Source organism: Carlito syrichta, unplaced genomic scaffold (assembly GCF_000164805.1).
Source record: "Carlito syrichta isolate Samal-C Ts95f unplaced genomic scaffold, Tarsius_syrichta-2.0.1 Scaffold310501, whole genome shotgun sequence".
Taxonomy (NCBI): Eukaryota; Metazoa; Chordata; class Mammalia; order Primates; family Tarsiidae; genus Carlito; species Carlito syrichta.
Window position 1 is genome coordinate 491920 of NW_007254597.1, and position 6931 is coordinate 498850.

The window sequence follows — 6931 nt, forward strand, 5'->3', positions numbered from 1 at the left end:
TAATTTGCGAGTAGTCTTGAAGGGAGCGGACTGCAGCAGGCTGCCTGGCGGAGAAATGAGTATACACGGCGTCCGATCCAAAGGAGGGCGGCCAGGAGCGCAAGTGCGAGTCCTTTTCACCTGCTCTGCAGTGTACACACGGTATTATGATGTCACACTCCAGTAGCGTTGCTCTGAAGTCTCAGTGGTCTCCTGCTGCTAAGCACCATTGAAAACACATTTGTCCTGACTATTCCTTCCCTTTTATCCCCCTCTCATCTGTGTAAGATGAATCACTCCTGGATCCAGACTGACTCTGAGGGCAGAGCCAGGTCCTGACGAGGTGGCCTGCCTCCCATGGCTTAAACATTTTAATTAATTTCAACACGAATGCCCAAATGAGAGTTAATCACTCTGCCACAGTGCTTTCTAATTTACTAAGTTTATTCATTAAAACTTTCCTTACTGAACTTTGATTGAATGTCATGCTTTTTTGGAGGCCTTTCAAACTGCCTTGAGGGACTTTAAAGTGATATCTTGGGCAGCTGCTGAAAGCCTTCAGTGTTTGCTTAAAGAAAAGACTGGGAAAATCTGATCAGCAAGAAACCTTCTCTGTGCCGGACAAGGAATCCTTTGGGCAGCAGGAGGCCTGTGAAGGCAGGTTTGTGTTTAAATGCTATATTTAAAAACAGTAAGAGAAACCTAAGTATCTAATGAAAGAAATAAAATCAATCAGCTTAATACCTGGCAAAACTTGGAAATACATTTCATGGTAAGCTGAAGCCATCTTTTAAGTCCTTTAAAAACCAACAGAATGATAACAGCACTTTGTATGAATGTGGGGAGAGATATTCACAATGAGTCTGCCAACGCAATTATTTTGAAATCAATACGATATAATAAAAATCTTAGGTACACAGTTTTGCCAATTCGTTGCTAGGACCCATATTTTTCCTGAGAGATATTGTTTCAGTGAAGGCTTTTCATTTAAAGTTAACTCAAGAAAAAAAGTAGTCTCTAATTAGCAGCATCCAATATCAGAGGACCAAATATTCCACACTGATGCAATGTGGTGACAGGTCTTAGGCTGACATGCAGAATACAGGGGATTTTTTTTTCAGGAAATTGACAATGTTAGTGTCTTTAGGAAGGTGCTTCCTCCCTCTTCCTGCCTCTCCACTCCCCATTCCCCATCTCCAGCAGAAAACTAAATGTAGTAAATTTTGCTAAACTGTAAAAATTCCAGTAATTTTGGAGGGAAAAAAGTCAAGTCAGAGTTAATAATGAAAACACCACTTCTAAGACGCCATGAATCAAAATACACGTTTTCATATTCATTTCCGTGTTCCATAAATACTGCTCAGTGTTACACACAAAGACACGACAAACTCATTTTTTAAAAGTATCTTTAACTTCAGGGAGTAAAGAAGGAGCCCATTTTATTCTACTGTACCTTGAAAATAAAGCGTGATTGGGAAGAGCCCCCTTCTCACGTGCAGGGGGCAGGGCTTGTCACTACCAGCTGGCTCGTGAAGTATTCCTGCTCAAAGGAGCTCTTCAGTAGAATCTTCTCTTTATGTGTTTAATCTCTATGTCTACCGAAACACAGACCGAGAGAGAACTTGTCAGCACAGGATCGGGAACATGCTGCAAAGTATCCAAGAGCTAGGATCAGACATCCTGGCTTAGAATTCTGATTTTGCAATGTACTAGCTGTGTGACCTTCGACGAGTCATATAACTTCCCTTGGTTTCCTCAACTTCACACCCTTCTAGCGGCCATCTCAGAGGATTCATCCATTAGTGAAAATGAATTGCTAATGCGTAGGTAGCACTTGCTATATAGTAAGGGGCACCAAACATTGTTTTGCTCTTCAGCCCAGTTTCAAGAATCAGTATTACTATGCCTGATTTACAGATGAGAAAGCTGAATCACAGAGAAGCAAAGTGACTTTCTCCAAGTCACGCAACTATGTTGCAACGCTGGAATTTTGACCTCAGTTGCCTGGCTCAGAGCCTGTGCACTCAGCACCTTACTGTGTTTAAGGGGTAGAACATCTGCCAGAGGATACAGGTCATACCCACCCAGGGAAGTGCTTCACAAAGTGAGCAATTATTATTGCAGTTAATAAACGCTTGCTGACTAATCGAATAAATCCATCCTGGGAAGGATTCTTGAAATTCCAGAGTTCAGTTCCTTCTGCTGGTCCAGTGCTCACACTGAGAATTCCTAGGAATGATGCCTTTCCAAACTCCCTTTATTGCAGCCGTGTGGAAATGCCCGTGCACATGTGATGGCTTCTATTTTGAATGGGGGGGGATAAAAAAGAAAAAAAAAATCAATGAGTAAGCCCCTTTAACATGTAAACGAGGAGATTAAATTCGGGGAATCTAAAGTTATGGGAATTCTAGTCAGTGGTCCACGAACCTGGCTGTACATTAGAAGTATCTGAAGATCTTTAAAAAATACAGGTAGGCTGGACTCGGTGGCTCAGCCTGTCATCTCAGTACTTTAGGAGGCCAAGGCGAGTGGACTGCCTAAACTTGTGGGTTCGAGACCAGCCAGGGCAACTTGGGAAGACCTACAATAAATCAGAAATTAGCCAGACGTGGTAGCGCACAACTATAGTTCCAGCCCCTTGGAAGGCTGAGGCGAAAGGATGGCCGGAGTCCGGCAGGTTGACGCGGGGGTGGCCGTGAGTGTGCCACTGCACTCCAGCCTGGGAGACAGGGTGAGACTCCAACTCAAAAAACACAAAAAAATACAAGTAGCTGGACCCCACCCCCCAGATATACTGAATAGAAATGTCTGGGGATAACATTTAGGAAGGTGTAGCTTCTACAAATATTTTACTGAAATATATGATTACACAGAAAAATGGACACATCATAAGTATACTGCTTAGTGACTTTTCACCCAGTGAACACGCTCACATACTCCGTACCCCATAGTCCCATGGTGTTCCCTTCTGGGTACTACTCTTCCAGAGGATAGCCACTCTCCTGACTTCCTTCATATAGATGAATTTTTCCTGATTTTTAGTATAAAATGAAAGTGGAATTATGCAGTGTGTGTTCTAGCTTATTTTGCTCTTCATCGTGTTTTATTCATGATGATAGGTATAGTGTTAGATCACTCCTTTTCAGTGCTATATACTATTTTGCTGTATGACTATAATGTCATTTATGGACTCATTCAGTGGTCGCTGGGCATTTGGGGGTTCCTTGTGGAGCTGTTATAAATAATGCTGCCGTGGAGTTTCTTGTATTATTTTGGTGGATTTTTATAGTTCTATTAGATATTTACCTAGGAGTGGAATTGCTGAGTTTAGGGTATACCTGAGTTCAGGTTTAGTAGACTGGCATGTGCACTTTATAAAGGCACCACAAGTGGTTCTAACGAGGAGCTGGGAATAGGAACCAAAGCTCTGAGCTACGGGACCTTACGGCTACCCAACGGCTGCTCATGACTAGGATGAAAAAGACAGTTTTGAAAACAAATTTATTTTAAGAATGTAGGGTACAATTCAGGATTAGATATACAAATGGCCATTGTACAGATAAAGTTTGGGCCTCACTTTGGTCCCCACTTCACCTGGTTTGAGATCAGGTACCCTTATTGATGAAGTGTGCCTCTCCCTCCCTCCCCTGGCAGTTTTTCTCTATTACCAATCCTTTTTTTTTGAGTTGGAGTCTCACTCTGTCGCCCAGACTGGAGTGCAGTGGCCGCTCTCGGCCACCCCAGCCTCAACCTGCTGGGCTCCGGCGATCCTTCCGCCTCAGCCTTCCGAGTAGCCGGAATTACAGGCGTGCGCTACCATGCCTGGCTAATTTTTTTTTTTTTATTATTTATTGTAGAGATGAGGTCTCGCTGCCTAGGCGGGTCTCGAACCCGCGGGCTCAGGCAATCCACTCAGCTCAGCCTCCCAAAGGCGCGGGATTACAGGCTGAGCCACCGAGCCCGGCTGCCAATCCCCTTTTTTAATAATATTATGATAATTGGTCAGGGTTGGTTTATGAGTGAGAATGTGTGGTACTCAATTCTCTGTTTCTGTGATAGATCACTGAGTATGATCGACTCTAAATCCATCCAAGTTGCTGCAAAGTTCATAATTTTGTCCTCCTTTATGGTTGCAAAATATTCCATTGGGTATATGTACCACAGAAAAAGGAACCTGATGGGAATGAAATATTTGGCATTTCTTGAAAACTGGCCTCTGCCCTGCCTTTTTTTTTTTTTTTTTTATAGATATGATACCGCTCTGTTGCCCAGGCTGGTTTCCAATTCCTGGCCTCCTTTCTCAGGCTCCTGAGTTGGGATCACAGGCACACATCACTGCACCTATCTCTGTCCTTCATTTTTTAATTTATTTTTATTATAAAGATATGGGGTACAATTCAGGGTTAGGTATACAAACATTGACTATGCAGGTACCCTTGTTGATGAGGTATGCCCCTCCCTCCCCTAGCAGTTTCCCTCAACTGCCAGTCCCACCCCCCAACAGTTTCCCATTACTGCCAAATGCTTTCTTATAGTATTATAATTGTTCAAGGTCTGCTTATGAGTGAGACCTTATGGTGCTCTGTTCTTTGTTTCTGTGATAGATCACTGAGTATGATCGACTCCAAATCCATCCAAGTTGCTGTGAAGTCCATATATTTGTCCTTCTTTATGGCTGCATAATATTCCATTGTGTTTACGTACCACATTTTCTTTATCCAGTTCAGTTTCGATGGGCAACACGGTTGGTTCCATGTTTTTGCTATTGTGAATAGAGCTGCAACAAACATACGTGTGCAGGTATCTTTTTTGTAGAATGATTTGAGTTCCTCCAGGTATATTCCCAATAGGGGAATTGCTGGGTCATATGGAAGATCAATTTCTAGTTCTTTCAGAAATCGCCACACTGTCTTCCAAAGAGGTTGCACTAGTTTGCATTCCCACCAGCAGTGTAGAAGCGTTCCTTTTTCTTGACATCCTCGCCAGTGTCTGTTGTTGTTTGTTTTATTAATGATTCTGCCCTTCATCTTAAAAGAGAATTGGTTGTATGAAGTTAGAGTCTGGTTCATATCTCAGGTAAAAGTCCTCAGTACTACGTGTGTCTGCAGTATCTTCTGCAATATCACGACATGAAGGCTTTTCTACAAGCACAAGGGAAAAGGGAACATATTTGTTCTCTAGCCTGGCTTTCTGCTTTTACTCCATCCCTGAAATCATGTTTCCCACCCACACAGGTTCTGCCCTCTGCCCGGGGTAGTTTCCACGGCCCCTCCCCTGCCCCTCTTCTGTCCCCATGACCCTCCTCTTCCGGGAAGCCGTCCTTGTCTCTCTTGTAGTATGTGACTGAGAGCTCCTTGAAGGCAAAGCCCTGTTACTGTGATCGTATAACCAGGCATGACTGTGCATTTTCTTTTCTTTTGAGTTATCTCCATTTATTTAGATCATCTTTGCTGAACACACATTTTTAGCAAAAAAAAAAAAAAAAAAAATACATGGTTGTGATTAATTCAGGTTAAAGAAAATATTTAACACACACAAACATACCTACATAAACTATTTGATTCTTAAACTAACTTACCAAAGTAGTTATTGAAGAGAAATTTTTAGACATTTCTCTAAGAAGGGTAAAAGTCCTAACAATCCCAGAATTCTAGGGGATTATCTTTGAATACAACTGCCAAATACTGCCTTAAATAAACAAAATCACTAAATAAGCCCCTTCATGCAAAAATGTCTCCACGAATTAGTTCACATAAAAAGTCCAGTGCATTGAAAACCTCAGATAATGTATTCTTTTTTTTTTTTTTTCAGTTGGAGTCTCACTCTGTCGCCCAGACTGGAGTGCAGTGGCCGCTGCCGGCCACCACAGCCTCGACCTGCTGGGCTCCGGCGATGCTTCCGCCTCCTAAGTAGCTGGAACTACAGGCGCGCGCTACCACACCCGGCTAATTTTTGATTTATTGTAGAGATGAGGTCTCGCCAAGTTGTCCAGGCGGGTCTCGAACCCGCGGGCTCAGGCAATTCACTCACCTCGGCCTCCCAAGGCGCGGGATTACAGGCTGAGCCACCGAGCTTGGCTCAGATAACATATTCTAAACACCGACTAGTTCAGTTAACACTCAGCCCCCACAATTTCATAAGAAGGTTAAGCTCTAAGATGACCTTTGTCAGTACATATACTACTGTGCATTTTCAATCAATGTCCAACCAGCTCCAAGCCATTCTTTATTATATAGTATATATTTAATGGGGTACATGTGAGGATTTGTTACGTAGGTATATGGTGTGAAGGTGCAGTTTGGGCTTCTGATGAGCCCGCCCCCTGCCCCAGTGGTGAGCACCGTATCCAATAGTCTTGTATCCCTTATTCCTCCCCCCTCCCCGCCTTGTTAGCAGTGCCAGGTGTCAGTTGTTCCCATCCTAGTGCCCGTGTGTGCCCAGTGTCTAGTACCCACTTATGAGAAAGAACATGTGGCATTTCATTTTTTGTTTCTGTGATAATTCACTTACAACAATGATCTCCAGCTGAATCTATATTGCGGTAAATGCCATTATTTCATTATTTTTTACGGCTGCATAGCATTCCATTGTGTATACGTACCACCCTTCCTTTATCCAGTCTATCATTGATGGGCATCTAGGTTGGTTCCATGTGTTGGCTGTTGTGAATAGTGCTGCAATAAACATATATGTGCAGGTATATTTCTGGTAGATTGATTTATATTTTCAGAAGTGGAAGTGCTGGGTTGAAGGATAATGTTTTTAGTTCTTCGAGAAATTTCCAAACTTCAAGAAGTGCTTTGAAAAAACAATTCTACCAGGGGCAAAATGAGAAGTTTCATAAAATGTCAGAGCACCAATAATGTACGTGTTTCCACGTGTGTCCTGGTCTTTTTCCTGACAGGAAAAAGACCAGGACACACAGAGGGCACAAAGAAGGACAGGACAACCT

The 6931-nt window shown here is 42.9% G+C and overlaps 1 long non-coding RNA gene across 1 annotated transcript in view; it reads right to left on the minus strand.

Annotated features, from left to right (window-relative positions):
* LOC110596567 overlaps positions 1–323 on the minus strand; it is an 11922-nt gene extending 11599 nt beyond the window's left edge. Inside the window, exon 1 of the long non-coding RNA XR_002482557.1 lies at positions 141–323. This is a non-coding gene — a long non-coding RNA (uncharacterized LOC110596567). The remainder of the gene's footprint in view (positions 1–140) is intronic.
* Positions 324–6931: the final 6608 nt, after the last annotated feature.